Genomic DNA, 19,497 nt, shown 5'->3' on the forward strand with positions numbered 1-19,497 from the left:
CCCTCCTGTTATATCATGCATTGTTCCTGATGTGCTTAATTTATTTCTCTGAGCCAGTGTGATTCTGCCACTGTCTCTGAATTAATCACAGCTGGTTTCTCAACCCAAGCAAATTCTTACAGAGACTTGTTTCTCTCTCCTGTGCATGCATGCAAGAAAGAAAGTACTATTTTTAAAATGTAGTCACACTTTAGATTAGAACTTGATGATATAAGCACTAGACATGTCATTAACTACAGGAATCTGTTAATACTCATAATCAATAAATGGCTACAGGATTGTTTCTTGTATTACAGACACAAAGTGATGCATAATGTTTGCTCACTGCTGTTCACTTCTAAATACTGCATATTACTCACTCATTAATTACTGACACAATTTTCAGGAGTTATCCCATAATTAATTGGCCTCTAAAACACTCCACTATATCTCTTTCACATTTGGGAAGTGCTATTCAACATCCAATTTTTCATACAAGTTCTCCATACAAGCTTTGCTAAAGCTTTTGAACATGTCATCTTGGCAGATAAAAACATGACATGGGAATGGCTACAAGAAATGGGAATGACTACAAGAAATGAGATAGTGTGAAAAGTTTTGGAGGCAGTGAAATATCACCATTAAATGTAAAATTATTGTGGCATTCCTACATTGTGAAATTCTTCCTTCAAACTATGAACCAGGCAAAACTGTAAAAAGTTTGAATGCAGACTACTTAATAATTTATCTAACTCAGGAATTGGTTCAAATTTTAGAAAAACTAATTTCTTTGAATGTATTTGAACAATATGACTGACATAATGGCAAAAATAATAACCTATACAGACTCGGCATCCTTTACTAGCATGGATCCCAAAGTAAAGCACCGACTGTGGAAATGAAGCCACTGTTTCAAGCACCTCTGCCAGCTGTGTTATAGATCTAGTCTTCCCCACTACCTCTGGTGAGCTCCTTATGAATTGCAGGGATTCAGCGTCACAGATGAGTGAGCCAGTCTCTGTTAGGAAAGAACTATCTTCTGTACAGAGAGTTGCAGAGAAAGAGGGGCAGGAAGAGATGTAATTATTTATGTGGCATATAGCTCCTTATGATCTCTAATGACTGAAAATACTGGGAATGATTTTAAGTCTCGTTTTAAAAAACACCATAAATAGTAAGTAGCACAATCCCCACTTCACAGAACTCTTTCAAGACCGAATCTCACAGTGCCAGTCCACACAGCACTGAACATGTAGAGCTCTGGGAAAATCTTAACATTTATTTAGGTGCTTACAAGGGAGAAGAAATCTTCTGAAAATTTAGTCCCAGCTGCAGGGGGTGCAAGGCCTTTGGTAAATTCCTATCAATAGTTGGATTGTAAAGCTGAAGATCACACAACAGCCTTGAAGTAAATCAGTATTATGCACTGTTAATCCACACCCACTCTCCAGCCAAAACAAATAAAATAAAAACTCTTAGTGCATTACAGTAATGCAAAGCTCAAGATAATACAGGGAGTGTTCTCCCATGAGCCAGAATGCCTGTTCAGCTGAGGTTCTGAGCAGTGGTGATCACAGTATGGCCAAGCACACCCAGGAAGAAGTGTCGGGGACAGAAAGGGAGGCAGAACAGGAAAAGTACCCTACCAGGGGCTGGAGGATGGTGTCACTCCATCTGCCACACCACGTGTGCCAAAACCTAGTAACTTCTGCCTGCTCTGTACTGGTCGCAGCATTCATGGTAACCTGCCCATTGCCTGCTCTGGCAAATATGGTCTCATCCAGACAAAACAACTAAATGACATTTCATCTTCCTGTGCCACTCTCCCTAAAAGCCTTTATTATGAAGCTTTTGGACTGCTCCTCTTTGGCTCTGGTTAGATCAAATGGCAATTTGATATATTTGCTGTTCTATTAAACCCTTTTGCATTTATCACCTCTGGTTCCTTATCACAGTCTGTTTTGTCTGTGCGCTGAAGCCATACTCAGAAGACAAACTCTTAAAGGAGAACAAAATCTTCCCAGGCACTAATTTCTACAGTGCATAGTGAGGAGGGTTGCAAAGTGCTTCAGTGAAAATTAGCTCTTAAGCTATGTAGTAGATAAAGTTGTGGGTTTTTATAAGAGAAAAGTGATTCTGTTCTATATATTAATTTTAAAAGCAGATTGTGGTTGTAAAGATGGAAGAGGTCAGTATTGTGGTGGCTCCCTTCAGTAGTAACTGAAGATTGATACAGTTTGATGTTGCATTGATAAGGGTTGAAGATGAATAGCTATATACAAAATGAAACAAAATCATAACCATAGCTGGCACATGATCTTCTCTCTGGACTGAAAAGGACTAAATGGGTACTGGCACTGGAGGACTGACCTGCAAAAGAGGGCTTCCAGAATAAAAAGTTATACACATTACACAGCTAAATATGGTCAAAGATTGTACAGCTTCATGTTCAGCTTCTGTAAATACATTAGTGTACTTTGATCTCCAGGGCTGCCAAGCTGGCTTCCACTTTTGTTAAATCAGATGGGTTTTTTGATGAATCTGCAGTGGATGTGGTGGTGTGTTGAGCACTACATGGAGCTAAAACTACTGAAACAAGCAAATGTGGACCATCTAAGATGAAGAGCATTAACAATTAAGCTTTGGTGGCAGTATTTGATAAAAGAAAGATACATTACCTTAACTTTGCTGAAAGGACTGCTAATGTTGTGAAGTATTGGACATGACTCTGAGGAGGGTATGAATGTGAACTTGGACTAAATGAGTAAAATCTGAAGGAGGTTCGTTTTTAATTAAATATGAAAATGATTCAACTGCAGATTTATTCTGAAAGTTACTTAGAAAGCTTAGCCTGATTTTTTGCATAGTAACAGAAATGTTAGCAGCTATTTGATGAATGTATCATTGCATATGAAAATGTTTGATTAGAAATCAGTGACCAACAATGATACAGAGCACAAGAGATTACACAGAAATGTATTGAGGAATGCAGAAACAACTGGCTTGTATTAATACTGTGACAGCAAATACAGCTAAGCTATCAAGATAGCAGAAAGGCTTTCTAGCTTTAATACAAATTCCCAAATTGTTTTGGCACTGAACTCAAAATTGCACAGGCAGACACATAGGATGACTCTGAACATCATAGGAACGCAAATAGCTGCTTTTGCTGAAACACGGAAATGCTAACCTTAGTACTAAATGGAAAAAAAAACATGATTTGGAGAGACATCAGTAAAAAAGCCGAGTGTTGTCAGGTGAGAAAATGAGGTCAAAGAAAAAGAAATGTACTTTTTTCTAATGTTTAAGGAGGCAGAACCAAAGCTGAGTTTCAAACTAGGCAGAAAAAAAATTGAGGGAGATAAAATGATCCAGGAATCTGACTGAGAGGGCAGCTAAATCAAAGAGGTAAGAATTAATGATCTACCCTGAGGTATAATACACATGGCACAGTTTAGGTGGCCCAACAGAAGCAGCAAATCAAGCTTAGTGAGAGGTTTGGAATCAGAAAAACTGAAAAGAAAAAAAAAAAGAATCAATTTATTGCAAAGCAAGAGAAATTTATAATAAATGGGAAGCAAGGTATAAAGCAAAGTGAATACGTGGGATTAGCTAGATGTATTGTTTTCTTCTTGAGCAATATGACTGAACATTAATATAGCTTCTATATGTGGAAGAAGTAGCTAGGCTTTGCAGGGAAAGCTTTAATGTCCTATTAAGATATGGTTCTCAACCTAGAACTCAAGGAGAAACACTGCACTTATCACCCCCCTCACCAAAATGATACCAGGGAGACAGAGTTAGATGGGCTGATAGACTGTGCACACAACACACAAACACCTAAATCAAAACCTTTATCTGTCTAATTATCTGCTGTGGCTGGTCTAAATGCTACCCCAAACCGTAGCTGTACAATAATGTCACTAGACCCTCCTAGTCCTTAGTCTGCCATATGCATATGGCACTTGAGGGCAAAAATGAGTTTAGGTTGAATGGGGAATTAATCTGTTCCCTTTACTGATGTATGCTAAGGCTGTTAGAGTGTACACAGGCCATACCATATTTTGCTTATCTACCTGACTTCATCGCAAGTGCTTTAAAGGATGGTCAGAGTGAAGGAAAAAATCAAACAAGCAGCTTTAACTGAGATGAGAGTATGACTGAACGGAAAAATGCAGGTTAAAATTGTTGATGCTTTTTACAGATTACAGCAACTGAATAATCTATTCACTTTCCTACTACTGCCAAGTCAAACAATGTACAACTGGAACTGAGAGACTTGTCCTTGTGAGAGAAACAGCCTGTGATCATTAATATATAGCTTATGTTTTCTATACTGTGTCAAGCCTTATATCCACTTTTCCTGGGTCATAACCAGCCACAACCAGGAGACAGATAGCTTCCTAATGAAATGGAAGCATTAGGATATCTAACTTTTATTGCTGTTATTGAGCCAGAAGACTCCTCTGCTTTCTAGGTCTATTTCACAGCCTACAAGATAAATCCTGTTGGGTAAAAAGGACCAGAGGAATTAGTGTTATTAGAGACATGTGTGTATATGCATATTCCTGGTATTCTAAGACTCTTCCTAGCAATTTAAGAAGCCCTTTTAAAAGATATACCCTGTGTACAACAATGATCTCCATAAATCCCTTACTGTGCAGTCTTTAATACTACCTCTTAAGGCAGTTCCCCTTCCAAGATGGAGACTGCAGTGGGGGCTCAAAACTTGGTTGTCTTTGACTTAAATGTGTTTTGACTTTCCAGCAATGCAAGAGGTAACACTCTTTCCCTCGTACAACACACTTACAGTACTAGATGCTTCTGTTCTGAGAGCTCTGAATAGATTATCCTTACCAAAGAGAGAAAAGGTGAGAGTTTCAGCCCTTTTGCTCCTTTACACTGGATAAAAGGGCAAGAGTAAATTAGAGCCACCCTCAGTATCCTTTGTCCAGCTAACAGATTGCTGGGAGCACAGCAGAAACCATCTGTGAGGGTTCCATTTTCCCTGTGGTATGTATGGGCAAGTACAGGGCTTGGAGTGGAAAGGCAAGGGAAAAAAAAACACCAATCTGGGGAAAATAACCTTGGAATGTTTATGAAGACTGCAGGACCTTCTTAGTTATATCATTGACTTCTCCAGCACCTCAAACCAGGGTGATGTAAAGCTCTAGGACAGCTTCTTACTCTGGAATAACTGTGATTTTTGTCTTTTTAATTACCTTATTGGCAAAATATATAATCAATTAGAATCACATAAAATAGGGAGGAAACATCCTGTCATTTAAGTTACTTGGAGACAAGAGAGATTTCCTAAATATAAGGTATATATGAAATTTGAAGTATAATATTTATTTTTAATTCAGTAAGTGGAAACATAGTAAGGGGGAACTCTTGACTTGCTGAATGATTTGAACTGTGAAAACTGAAAAGCTACAGAGAAAATAAACAGCAAACAGAAAAAATTGAACCCGACTGTTACAATAGATAAACTAGCTCTTTGAGTAATTTTTCTGGAGCCTATCTGCTTTTTATGACCAACGTATATTTCTGCATGTTTCCTCTTTCCCTTTCTTTCTTCCTTCTAAATATTGTGAGTGAGGAACATGTGAGGCTTGATGGAAAGTACAACACACTGTGGCTGACAATTAATGGATTGGGAAACTTCCTGAAGTGTCCAGGCTAGGCTGGAATACTTGCAAGAACTATACATTACTCTTAATAGATGTATTCATGTTGGTGGCAAGATTTACTTTGAGGGAAATGTTAAAAGGTGTTTGATGGAGGAAGAGAGTAAGATTGAAAACTAGAAATTCCTGGAAATGGCTAATATGGTCAAATCTCACAAGTGGAGTAGGCTCTTCTAAAGTGATGGATGTGGTGTCTCCACTAGATAGAAAGAAGACCAGTATGTCAAATCATGTCCACTTTTCCTTCCCATGACAAGATTAATTTTCTTTCTTTCCATAAGGATCTCTAATCCATGCCAGCTGCATCTACCTTTTAAATTCCTGTTCAAAACAAACATTTCACTGCAATGCCTGAAGGAAACACCTTGCCAAAGGAACCTAGCTTGATAGGTAATTTGAAAGATGACCTTATAGTTAAGCAGATCATACATGAACCAGACCTAGTAGTAACCTTGATTTAATCAAAGTAGTAGTAGTAGTAGTAACTTTGATATCCTACTACCCCACTGAGCATAGTTGCTGTTAACATATGATTGTCCTACTAATGCTTATATCTTCTCCTCTCTTCCCCTTATCATTGCTTACCACCTTAATAATTGTATTGCTTCTTAAATTAAATCGGCCATAAATCTGATCAGTATTTTGGTTTTGGGTCTTCTCTGAATCAGTCTTAGATTGTACTTTGGAAACCTCTTGTTTCCCTGCACATCTTACAGCACTTGATGCTTGAGCCTTATTATTGCAAATGGACATTTCAGCAGTATGGGTTGGACTCATCTCACTTGTCTTCACATCCTAACATATAAATCTGAGTCAAGAGAGAGCGATAAGAATCATTAAGATACCAGTCAGACTTATCTGTGACCTGTACTCTAAAGTAGGTTACATAGCTCAGGTTTGGTCTTCCCAAGGATCATAGCACAAGCAAATGGCCACTGTATATGTGTAAATGTGCATATGTACATACAGACATTTGTTGGAAGAAAAAATCATTCATAAACTTCCAGTGTTTTGTTAGGAAAAATTGATGGGTTTGTTGAGTTGGATCAAAAACAGAGGAAATTTGGGTGAACTGATGGTGCTGAAGGAATTGCTGTGGGGTGCAGTGGTCAAGGAAGAATATCACACAAAGAGACAGTGAACTCAGTTCTAGACGCTTCTACGGGTTTAAGCATGGGGTGCATATATTAGCTGTAGATTCATACATCACACTGGAATGAGCAGGATGCAGACGGATATTTGAAATACAGATTTGAAAACAGAAATGAAAGATTAATGACCCTAAAATTCCTAAATATAAAAGGACATTTGTCATGGCTGCAGCAGGAAGTGAACCACAGGAATGAAGATAGAATTATACACAAATTTCATATGCTAGGAAAATATGGGAGTTTAGTACCCCTGTCAATGTGTGAAAACATAAATTTCTTAAAGATTCATTTCTTTTACATACTCTACATGTATGCTGCTACTCCATTGTTTTACAGGCACAGCATGGCACAGATAGAAAGCTCAAATGTTCCTGTTTCATTGAACTTTCTCTTTTGTCTACAGTTCGCAGCAGATTTGGCAGTGGTGAGTTTTAGAAGGAATTATGGGGGGGGGGGGGGGGGGGCAGCAGAAAGCTAATTCTGAGGCTGACTTTAACAAAAAGAAAGGCTAAAATGTTCCAATCATTAAAGTCAAGATATTTAGAAGCCTTCCTGAATGACGCATTTCATTCCTGATTCCGAACAAGACTATTCTACCATTTAACCTACAGGCTTACATGAGACTTAAATGATCCACACTATGTCCAAAGAGTCACAACTTGCAGCATGCATTGAATGGTGCATAAAGACATTAATATTTCTGAGGTAAACAGATAATTGGCTTTCTCAGTATCTTTCTTTTATGGATGCAAAATCAATACCTATTTTAGGCATATTGCTACTTTTACAATGACAGACATTTAAAGAATCATAAGATAACACTTGCAGTATGCCTAGAAGAACTAAAGGAAAATAATGTATTGTTAAACAAAATTATTAATGTTTGAGACATTTGACAACTGTAAAAACAACACTCTTTCACAGGCAGACCCATTAAATAATTTGAATTTGCAATAATAGTGGGGTTCAGGTTCTCTAATGTGAAACATTAAAGACCTGTAAAAACATCTACAAAAATATTGAGAGAACATTTATTTTGTAGCAATACTAATCCTAGGTGACAGACAGTGTTCTCAAGGCTTTTTTGATGACAAAGACAGCAATAATGCTTCTTCATAAATAGCTGTATAATGACAACAGTCTGCAAAATCCAAAGTAATTTGAAAAAAAATCTACATTCAGAGAACACAGTCCTCACCTTTTTTTAAAGATAGTTTCTTTATTGTGACTTCTTCTGTTTTGACTGAGCCAGATGCCAACAAATTTTTTGGGGATCTGTTTTTTAAAACCCGAGAACAAATTATTAGCAGAAGCCAGCAGCAAAATCACAACAGTTCACCATAACAAACTTGAGAAATAATTACTAGACCCCTTACACATCTTTATTTTCTTCATGGTTTTTCTCCTGAAGAGCAGGATTATTGTTTCCATGTAGATGCCAGGGCACAGCTCCTTTCTCATAGCAGGATTCAGTTCAGCACAGCTGCAATAGAGAACATGGATTTACACTGTCTTAATGGGCCAACTGGCAATCCCTGGGACTGGAGAAGACCAACACAGCCTCTATATTAATCTTGAATAGCATCATCTTGTCCTCAGGACATCAAATACTGCTGACCTCTCGTAAGTCTGACCCACATCTTGTGATCAGGGCCAAGAAATACACATCAGTCTCAAAATAGCATTCTTCAGTGTCACAACCCCATTAGAATTGGCATAAACAAAAGCAAGAAGCACTACTTTCCCCTTCCCACCTCCTGGCTTCCTCCTAGGATGGCTGTGGGCATAAAATGAAGATCATTAAAGAGGACTTTTGTATTAATGATTGAGTGTATGTTACAGTAATCAGATAATGGCTATATCAGCTTTCATTAGAAGTCTCAAGAAACCCATCTTTGCTATGCATGATAAACTAATTTCTTCTAGATACTTTGACAACATTGTTGATTAAAGCCTTAACGTTCACTTTATATCAAGGCCAGCTGTTTTTTGGTCAGTTTGTTGTTTTGTGTAACATCAAACCTGAATAGTAAATGGTTTTGAGATGTGTTAAGGAAAACTCAGTATGTGTACTGAGTATGGGGGGTTCTGCCCTAAAATATTTGCATGGGTGTTATAGATTGATAGGCAGACTTACATACAAAAATATTGAGAGAACATTTATTTTGTGGCAAAATACAGTCCAGGTATAAAAGAAATAACCCTGTTACTTGATTTCAATTATCACTCAAAATGTCTTGGGCCATTAAGAACTAAGAGTAATAAAATAATAACATTAATCAACAATGGGCATTTCTGTCATCTGCCTTGACTAATGCTTTTGCAACTTGAAATCAAGCAGATTCAGCAGAGCAGTGATAAACAAATGTTCAAGAGTGCAGGTATATTGGTCCTTGTTCAATCGGCTGATAAAATCTCCTGGTCTGCCCATAGCATGTTTTAACAAGATTTCTGCGCTCAGCGCTTTGTTTCTTCTGTTCTGCAGACGCAGTGTAAAGCAGGTATGTGACTCCTCGAGGGGGCTAAAGTTACACCCGGAAAGGGCTGGAGCGCTGGGTGAAGCGTGCCCGCCATTCCGAGCACGCAGGGCGCTGTGCCGGGAGGCGCCGGGAATCGCCCCTGCGCACCGGCGCGGCAGCGGGAGGCGAGCGGGCTTGCTCTGGGGGCTCGTCTCGGCAGCGCAGCACCGGCTGCCGTGATAGCAACTCTTGCTGGCAGGAGAGAGCAGCTTGAAATATTTGTGTGACAGCGCATTTGGACAGGATTGCACACGCGTGAGAAAGGATAGCTATCTTGTTGGAACAAGAAAGTTTGCTCATGTCCCTTGTGGTGCCTTCTGTGTTTTGTTCTGCCCTGATTTTCCTGTTAAATCATCACAATACTTTTTTATCCATATTTCTTTGACTCTTACCAGTTTGTGGGGGGGGGGTTGTGTTTGCTTTTCACTGTGTTCATTCTTGTTCTTCCCAAGTCCAGTAGCTTACATTTTGTTGCCATCTTTGGGATTGTAGTTTATTCTTCTGACCATGCATTGGCATCTGGAATATAATTTCCTTTCCCCAGCATCCTCTTTCTTGAACCTCTGGGTCCAGAGCTGTAAGTAGGTGAATATTGAAAAGCACTCAGGGAACTGGGGTAACAGTGGTAAAATTATGGAAACTGGTATTATCTAAACCTCAGCAATTACCTTCTCTGTGAGACAATGCCTGCTGCTGAATGTCCTGCCTTACAAGGAGGTGCTTAGTTGTGGTCATCTGAATTCCAGATACCGTGATGCCAGTCCAGCTACTTGCAGCACCTTCTAAACCATCTGATGTTTGAAAAAGCCAGCTGGTTCCTACACCCCTATTCATCTGTAGAATACCTCTGAAATCAGAGAAAGAAGCAGGTTCTGGGGACATCAGCAGAGGATCAACAGTACTCTCTGGGGTCATCTGTCAGTCCTACACTGTGCAGCAGTGGAGTCCCATTTTTATGCCTTCTGACAGTAAAGCTGAAGGATGATTAATATGACCTCAGGGAACAGCAAGGGAAATGGCCATCTACTGCCTGCTGGTGCTTATTGTAAGTCAGAATGATGGCCTATAGAAGGATACAAAGTGCTTCTGGCACTGAGACCATCTTTGAGTCATGAGTGATTGTCATTCTTCCCAAGGAAGCCTTCACCATAAATAGTAGCAGTATGTGAAATCAAGTATTTAAAAACATAAGCTTATTTCAGACTAGTCTTAACAGTGAAAGTGTGACAACAGATGAGGGGAGCAAAGCATTAACAAAACTGGATAGTAAAATATACATGTCTTTTTTCAGAGTGTGAGAACTGAGATGAAAGCAGAATCTCAGGCTATTTCAATGAGAAGATAGCCAAAGCTATGGAACATCACAACTACAGAGAAGACACTTTTCTCTAAAGAAAAACCCTACTCAAATTTTCCTTCCTATAGGAATTACCTGAAGCAGACACTACTTTTTCTTTTGTTGTTTTATGAGGTACTGAAAAAGTTTGATGAACTTGTTACTTTGCTTTCAGATGCCCTTCCAGACCACAGAACCTGGAATAGCTTGATGTAACTGTCCTGGGCATCCCAGGGCCAAAGTCACAGCTCAGTGATATGAGCTTGATTTTTCATTGCTGTGTTTTACCAGAGGTGTTTGATCACAGTGATATTAAAACTTGACATGAGATGGCTGTCATTCATCTGAAGATGGTGAAGATGGTGTGTAAAAGCAGACAAAACTCTGCTTTTTAATTAATTGTTTACTCCCCTGATTTACTAAATGTGAAAGTGGAACTAGCTCATCAAAAACTTACATACAGGGGTAAAGCAAAACCTTTCACTTCCAAGACAAGCACCAAAATTTAAAAGGCAGCCAAGCCAAGGAGGTAGAAACTCCAGAATGTTTGCAAAGGTCACAGACTAAAGTGCTGGAAATATAGAAGATGGTTGAGTTGAGCTGATCCATTAAATCCTTAGTGTACCAGTTCTGTACATATGTCTGATTTCATACTAGTGTCGCCTCAGGATTGTTCCCTCATTTAGTCCCTGGTCCCTTCTCAGCATCAGTCTCTTCTTCCTTCACACAGTTGCCCCAGCTCCACACAGCCATATTCCACAACTGGAATTGCAAATTCCCTATTTCTACAGGTTCTCTCTGTGATACCTATGTTCTTCTCAAGCATCAATGAGTTGGTCTCCATTCTCTAGGATATCTTCCTTGCTTTGATAATCTGATAAAAGAGATCACTAAATTTGAATACTCTATGGGTGATGCTGACCTTTTGCTACTGTCACACCACTTAGCAGTTCCAGTGAAGGTAATGTATCTACAGAAGGAATCTTATTCAAGGATCAGCCAGAATTAGAAGCTTCAGAGAATTTTTCCCTATTGCACTTCTAGCAATTCTCTTGTGTGTGAACTAAGATTTCTTTCTTATAACTCAGAAATATGTGCAATTTGGCCAAATGAGGTATGTTCATGATGACCAAATTTCAAACTTTTTCCTTGTAAGTGCAAAGGCATTACAGCTCCTTAGAAAAGTAGTTTTTAGATAGTTATTATTTTAGCACAGAAAATGTGTTAGTTAAGAGTGAACTCTGGAAACCAGCTGAATGGTTTTATGGACTGTATACTTCTCAAACAGGGAACTTTTAGATCAAAGAGGTAAAACCTGACAAATGGAGAAGTATCTGAAAATAGGGCCCAAAAGGAAAGAAAAACTGTCAGGCATCCTGAACTAGGAACAGTGATTCAAACTTTTCGCACAGGTTTTTTTGGGGGTGGGGTTTTGGTTGTTTGTTTTTTTTTTTTTCTTTCTTGAACATGCAAACCCTGAAAGAACAAATACACTTTCTGAGTAGCTGCCCCAGAGGAGTGTTGGTGCAATGCCATTTGAAAAAAACAGAATGCAGCCTTAGCACTGAGGAGCCCAAAAGCTGATTAGGTGAATGAGCCCATGCTTACTGTGTGCTGGCCAGGGAATTCTTTTTCTAAAGCCCCTTGTTAGTTGCTGGCATGACATCTCTGGCTTGACATTTATATTCATACAGCATCCACAGGGTAAAAGCCACTCAAGTCCCTCTCCAATAATGGCTGGTTCTTAAGGACCATAAAGAAATTAAACTGTAGGACTGACACGGGCTGTCAGTCACAGGGGAAAGACACCTGGAGGTACTGAGTTGATCTAAGCAAATCGAGGTGGCTCTAGTAGCCAGCCCTTTGGACTCAGGTTTTAGAGCTCTCTATCTCTGTCCTGTCAGAGTCCCAGTATTGAGACAATAAGGATCCCTGTGTGCTTTCTTTTTCCTGGGCACTGCTGTTTCTCATCTGGCAGCATCCTATCAAATGCAGAGCTGCATTGTTGACTTGCATCAGTGATGGATCAAGCCCTCTGGGAATTGGCATAATTGGGGATCAGCTATCTGGATTCCTGCCTAGGAAGCATCAGGAAAACGTCTGTACCTGAAGCAGAATCAAACCATATTCAAAGTAATGGGAATGTTTAAGCTGTGATAATTTTCCAAAAAATCCCTCTGCTACATTATTTTAGTAAATATTTGTAGGTGTCTATAATAGGGGGTAATCACTGCATTTCCTATCATACTAAAGGAGAGTAGTTTTCAGTAATATTGGATGAAAGCAAGGAACTCTAATGGATGGATTTACCCTGACTTTTACTGGCAGATAGCACTTTTCAGCAGTTCTCAGGGGTCTTTTCTTGTGGCACACAAAAACTAGTTTGTGCCTGGTCTTTCCCTTTGCTGATACAAGAATTCTACAGTAGCTGGCAAGCAGTGAAGCATCCCCCTTTGTCAGGGAGCTGTGATGGGTTGCATGTGTGGAAATCAAGAGGGGCAGGTATGAGGGAGGTGAATAGGGCATGTCTGGCTGTACCTATGAGAAGGAGGAATGGAACAGTATAGGTTCCAGCAGGAAGGTGAGCATCTACAGAGGAAGGAAGGAAGGAGTGTGCCTAACACTGCTGTAAATCACAGAGATGAACTGCAGCTTGAGAGGAGCTGGGTTTGGTATCATGGCAGTACAGACAGACAGCTTTCAGGTTAGATTGGATCCCAGGTCCCTGAGAGTCCAATAAAAAAATTGTAGCTCAAAGGATGTTAAAGAGTTATGAGAGATTGCAGGCAATGAGGTGCAGGTCTGCTGTTATGGCTGTGGACGGTGTACAAGATGTTTCCATGTGTTTCTTGCACCAACTAAGTAAAAAAGAATTTGGTTTGGGAATTTTGAGAAAACTTTTGCACTTCTTTTTTAATTTACCCTCATCTAAGAAGGAAAAGACTGTACATTCAGAGTGCCCACAAGACTGGTGCTAAAAGAAAGGCTGTGCCAGAAATGTGTTTCTTCCTGAGAGTGGAAAACAGCTGCAACACTATTTCCATTTTCATCAAGGGGTGCAGCACACAGCTGCAGGCAGGTAAAAGGACATGGTCCTGAATGAAAACCTACAATTTCCACATCAAGGCAGGAGATTTCCTCATGAGAAAGGGAAGGGAGCAGAGGCAGCTACTTTTCCAGTCCCCATTCACAATTCTTCTGTAACAAAAGCCCACTCCAAGTTTTGGCTGCTCAGGATGTGTGCCACGTGGACCACCAAGAGGAGAACCAGAGTTGCAGCATGTCCAGTTTAGAGCTCTTGGCCCCAGAAGAAGGGAACCCAAACACAGCAACAGGGTCAGAGTCTAGCCCTGACAGTGGATCCATGAGCTTTAAGAGGCCTAGGAAAAGAGCACAAGAAAGGAAAGAGTAATGGTATTAGGAAAAAAAACCCCAAAACTCCAGCTCACAGTCTAATGAACTGCTGAATTCCCCAAGGGCTTGCTTCACCTCCTTTTTCTGTTTCTGGTACAATGCTTATAATACTTGATGGATCTGGGTAGATTTACAGTGGTCACTTTGTAGATACACACTAGAGTCAGTAACAGAATGAACAAGAACTGAATGTGAATTTCAGATTGTTTCTCTTTTATTGCAACTTTCTTTCAGAACAACATCAATATTTACAAAGGCAGGGCAGCACCCATGCTTCCATGTCACAACATACTGCTCTAGCTGCATTCCTGCTATAAAGGAAATAGGAATGGTTTCTGAACAAAAATCAGAGCCTGTGATTTTTAACTTTTTGTCCCTCCCATGAAAGCACAGATTATGGTGAAAAGGATAATCTGGAATTACTTTCTTGGGACTCCATCATGAGACAATTGTAGCTACCTCACCATTAGACTCCTGAACATAACAGTCCTCCTCAGTTCCCAGGCTGAGGGCAGGATGCAGGATAAAACAGATTTGTGTCCAAAACCAAAAAAAACACTCCCAGAAATTCTCCTCTTCCCCACCCCCTACCCCACAAAAAAAACCAAACAAACAAACAAAAAAAAAAAACAAAAACAAAAACAAAAAAACCAACCCAAACACCAAACCAAACCAAACAAAACAAAACAAAACAAAAAAACCCAAAAAAAAAACCAAAACCAAAAAAAAAAAAACCCAACAAAACCCAAACAAAAGCCCCCAGACATCTGAACCACACTTCTTCCCCAGCACCAAAAACATGTATAACTTTACAGGCTGGAGTAGTAAGGTTATATATAGCACTGCAATTTAATTCACATGACAATTAAAAAATACATGAAATGGTCTTCCTTATGCATGAGAAAAGATTATCAGAGTTTTCCCCTTTTCCTCTTTTAGCTTATTAAAAATGTAACTACTTCAAGAGTAATAAATTAACTCGGAAAGGATTGCTGAAGTGAGACACAAGTTGTGATTAAAGGAAGTTTGGAGTTCAGGAGAAGTCTGTGTTTGAAAAACGTCCTCAGTATTTGGAGTATTGCTTATGGCTTTTGACAACTAATTTGGGAGAAAAGTGGTAGGGAATGAACCTCAACAGGAAATGCTCTTGTTTTTTGTCACTTTGTGACATTACTGAAACACCGTTTCCCCTCATTTGTATTTCCCCCCGCCCCAGAAGTTTGTATTAAAATGTATCAAAACAGAAAACGACTTTGAAAAAGGCAGCAGAACTGTCATAAAGGATGATGCCAGCTTGTTGGGAGGTTATGCTTTATTATGTAAATCCATGTTTGGGGGTATTTTAAAATGCATATTGTATAGTTAGAGGCAGCTAAATAGCTAGATAAACTATACTGCTTCCAAATAAAGCGTACAAATCCATAACGTAAGTGCCAGGGGCACGACTTCTTGCAGACCTGCAACCTACCTGATTGACCAAAACTGTCCCTCATCTTTACCAGTCAGTCCCACTTGATGGAGAACTAGCCACGAGACTGCTGGTCCTTGCCAAACCCCACTGCTCAAATCCACCTTGTCTTACTGCTCCTGGGAAAAGGTTCCTGCAGTGCTCTCCCTTGGGTAATTCTGTAGAGTTGAGTACCACGAGCTTGAATTCAGCTTGGAGCAGAAGGAAATAAAACTTCAGCTTGCACATAAATCCTTCATTTACTTACATATAGAACTAATGAAACAGTGCAATTTTCCCTTCTTTTTCTGTAATTTACAAACGGTTAAAATTATTTTCTTGGCAGAAACATCCATTTCTTAACTGCTTAGTGCCCACGCTGGTGGCACCAGGCTGCAGCAATGGCTCTGTAAGTACCAGCGCTCACTCTGGAGATACCACGAGGGGCTGGATGAAAAACTTGCGATGCATAATTTATTCAGTGAATATAGGCCTTTTTTGTGCTTTCAAGAACTCCGGGGAAGGCAGGTGGGCTTGGCTGGCTTTTTTTCAGTTTGCTAAAATTCTTTAAGGAACAGTAGTGTGCATGCAGCGCCTGGATGTCAGCAGCTTGTTAAGAGATGCGTTTTCATGTTGGCAATTCAGGTATGGGTTTCGCGTGGACTGCCCGGACAGGTGCCATGCACCTCCTGGGCTCTGGCGCCTGCAAAGGGCAAATGTTGGAAAAGAACTTCTAGCGAGTGCCGAGACACTTTGCATAACATCCACGGTTCAGCTGGCTCAATTTCGCCTAAATGTACCTGAAATCTGCAGCACCTCGCGCGTCTGAAAAAAAAATCATAGCGTAAGCGGGGGTTGGTAGTCATTAGAGATCTGCGAGAAAAATGACGCGCTGCGTGGCCGTGCGCTGACCGGGGCACCGGCCTGCCGCTCCAGCCAGGCCGGGCCAGGCCGGGCGGGGGCACCGCCGCTCCCCTCCGCAAACTTCCCGGGGCACAAAGTTTGCCGGCAGTTCCGCGCCCGCCCGCGGGGAGGGTGGCGGGGCGCAGCGCGGGGGGCGCGCCCTGCCCGCCGCCCCCTCCCCTCCCTTCCCCTCTGCGGCGCGGCGCGGCCCCGCCCCGCCGGCAGCCCCGCACCGGGCGGCCGCGGCCGCAGCGCCCCCGCCGCGGGAGGGGAGCGCGGGGGGCGGCGGCGGGGGCGGCCCCGGCGCTGCGCCGCGGCCCGTGCGCGCCGCTCGGCGGCGGCCCCGCCAGCGCTCGGCGGCGGCAGCGGCGGGCGTCCGCATCCCTGCGTCCTCCCGGCGCGCTCCCTCACCTCGGCGGCGATCGCCTCCCGCCCGCCCCCGCCCTCCCCTCCCCCGCACCGCCACACGCACACGCACTCCCGGCGCTGTGTGCGAGGGCGGGCGCCGGGAGACGGGCGGCGAGCAGCGCGCCGGCAGAGGAGACCACCGCGCACACGCACACACACACTCCCTCCCGCCCGCCCTCCCTCTGTGCCTGCTCCTTCCTCGCCCCCCGCCGCCTCCCCTGCTCCCCCCTCCTCCTCCTTTCTCTGCAACGAGCTAGAGAGAGAGAGAGGGGGGAAAAAAGCCACTTACAGGTATTTGTTTAGTGGATCGGCGCCTTAATTTATCCCCCCCGCCCCCCCCCCCCCACCTTCCCCACCGCCCCTCGCAGTTTGTTTACAAGTATCAAAGTTGTAATTGAGGAGCTGCCAAGGCACATCTGGATATTTTTCTTCTTCTTCTTCTTCTTTGTGTTAGGGACTGATGTGCAACTAATTAAAGGCAGACAGGCTGGTAGCGTCTGCACACTCAAGCCCCCCCAAATAAAGAGCCTGGTAAGTGACTGGTTTGCTTTCCCCCCTCATCTTTACCCCCCTTATTCTTCGCGGTTTTTTTTTCTTTTTTTCTTTTCTTTTTTTTTTTTTTTTTTTTTGTGTGTGTGTGTGTGTGTGTGTGTGTGGTTTCGGGTTTTAGTTTGGGGTTTTTTTAGAGAGGTGGGTTGTTTCTTTTTTTTTTAATTTTGTGGGTTTGTCGGGGGCTCTTTTTTTTCTGTTGTTCTTGTTATCTGGGATCGTAAAAGTAGATTAATGCTAGACTTGGGCAATAAAAGGCGTCGCTATATTAATTTATTAATTAATCTGCACCCGCCCCTCCTCCTGAATCTTAAATATGACCTTTGATCTCTCTGTCTTTGGCAGAGCAGACATGCAATATTGAACATGCACGGTCACATTTAGCTTAAGCAGGGACAGAATCGCAAAGCCCAGCTAGCAATTTCTATTTATTTATTTCATTCGTGGAAAAGAGGGCGATAGTTGGAGGGGGAGGGAAATCAATAACTGCGTCTCGGGTACCCTTTTCATGCTCCGGAGATGCATCGATTAAACAATAATGACCCGGTTGGTGGGCACCATCATTTTCTCGCTGCTGGTGGCAATAAAGCCTGAGAGGGGATCGCGGGGAGAGAAAAGGTAGCCAGCGAGGGAAGGTTTTGTGGAGATAAGCCAGTTTAATGCTGGGGGAAATAGGGCAAGAAAATGCATATGACTTCTGGCATAAAGGGCTGAACGCTAATATTTTATTCCTTACCAGATGCGTGGCTTTCGTACACATGGCTGGCAAAACTAGTTTCATTGAGTAGTTGTTATCGAGGACATGCAGCTAGGTTTTCCTTTCTGGAAACGGGGAAGGTTTTTGGATTTTTTTTGCTGTAAGCAAATCCTTTGCATCCCTCCACAAGACGACGCTTAGCCTAGAGCTTTCCGGGGCAGCCTTTGTATTGCCACTAGACCTCTGAAGGCAGCGAGAGTCTGGGTTTTTCCCTGACGTGGAAACAGAGGTGGCTCCTGAGAGCTCGGGGTCTTTTTTTTTTTTTTTTTCTTCTTTTTTTTTTCCCCCGACGGAAGGACGCCCGCCAGTCCCCAGTACAGCCGGGGGTGAGGTTCCTTGTGTAGATTTACGCTCCCTTCATCTGGATTTGTTTACATAAAGCCTGCTTTCAGTGCACGACGTTGGGAGAAGACGAAGTTTTTGCACTCGGTAGGTTGGGCTGCAAACGGTTCATTAATCTAATTATGATCGTAATTACCGTAATTGATAACCATTTTGAACTAAACATACCAGAGTCTGGAAACTAGACGTAGCCCCACGAGTGCCTCACGAGTGAGCGTTTCTGATAGCCCTGCATCAGAAAAGATGCTGGAAATATCTGAACTATTCAGGTAGAGCATCTGGAAAACAAAGAGGCAGTGTTCATAAACTGAGGGCTTTTTAAGTTATGCTTATGTTTTGCTTTAGTTCGCGCAGGCTGCCATAATATACCTTCCTCATTGCCATGAACTAAAATACCCCCACTGACCTCCCTGGGGGAGAAAGGGGGCGGTAGGAAAAAAAACGGACCCCGTGCCCTTAGCCCCCTCCTAAACTTTCCTAGCCTGGAGCAGAAAGCCGTCTTTCCCCGATGAAGGCTAGTTCAGCAGGTACAGCGACGTGCCCCCCCGAGCGTTCCCGGGCTGTCTCTCGGCGAAGCCCCCTGTCCTGCGGCGCCCACAGAGGGGCTGTCCCCGTCTCGGTGTGTGTGTCCCCAGCCCTCCCTGCGCAGCCCCCGGCGGCGGTGACGGGGAATCCTCCCCGAGAGGCTGGGATAAATACTCCGTGGTTAGTACAGCTGCAGGCGCCGGGATCACAAGCTGTGAAATTGCTTAAGTTTTTTGGTTTGGGTTTTTTTTCTTTTTTTTTCCAAACCTAGCCCCGTGCCCCCCGCGGCCTGCAGGCAGCCCCCCCATACCCAGAGGCGGCGGGGGGGCCGGGGAAGCCGGTGCCGCCGCAACCAGCGCCCGGCGGAGCCAGCTGTGCCGGCAGGCAGCTAATGACCGCCGGGCTCAGAAGGACACCGTGGCAGCTGGCGGCTCCCTCCCCCACCTCCCTCTTTTTTCTTTTTTTCTAATTCCTTTT

General features: G+C 42.5%; 1 protein-coding gene and 1 long non-coding RNA gene across 3 annotated transcripts in view; one reads left to right on the plus strand and one right to left on the minus strand.

The window, feature by feature from the left end:
• CXXC4 (CXXC finger protein 4) overlaps positions 1-19,497 on the plus strand; it is a 182,161-nt gene that overhangs the window by 67,835 nt on the left and 94,829 nt on the right. For both annotated transcript variants that reach the window (XM_085579018.1, XM_085579019.1), the window contains one exon: positions 17,302-17,378. The gene's annotated coding sequence lies outside the window, so the exon portion shown is untranslated. The remainder of the gene's footprint in view (positions 1-17,301; positions 17,379-19,497) is intronic.
• On the minus strand, positions 15,384-18,452 carry LOC146767623 (uncharacterized). Its single transcript, XR_014955168.1, has 2 exons — positions 17,225-18,452; positions 15,384-16,361 (listed from the first exon to the last, which is right to left on the minus strand). It is a non-coding gene; the product is annotated as an uncharacterized LOC146767623 (long non-coding RNA).

This window comes from Lonchura striata, chromosome 4 (assembly GCF_050655825.1).
Source record: "Lonchura striata isolate lonStrDom1 chromosome 4, ASM5065582v1, whole genome shotgun sequence".
NCBI lineage: Eukaryota > Metazoa > Chordata > Aves > Passeriformes > Estrildidae > Lonchura > Lonchura striata.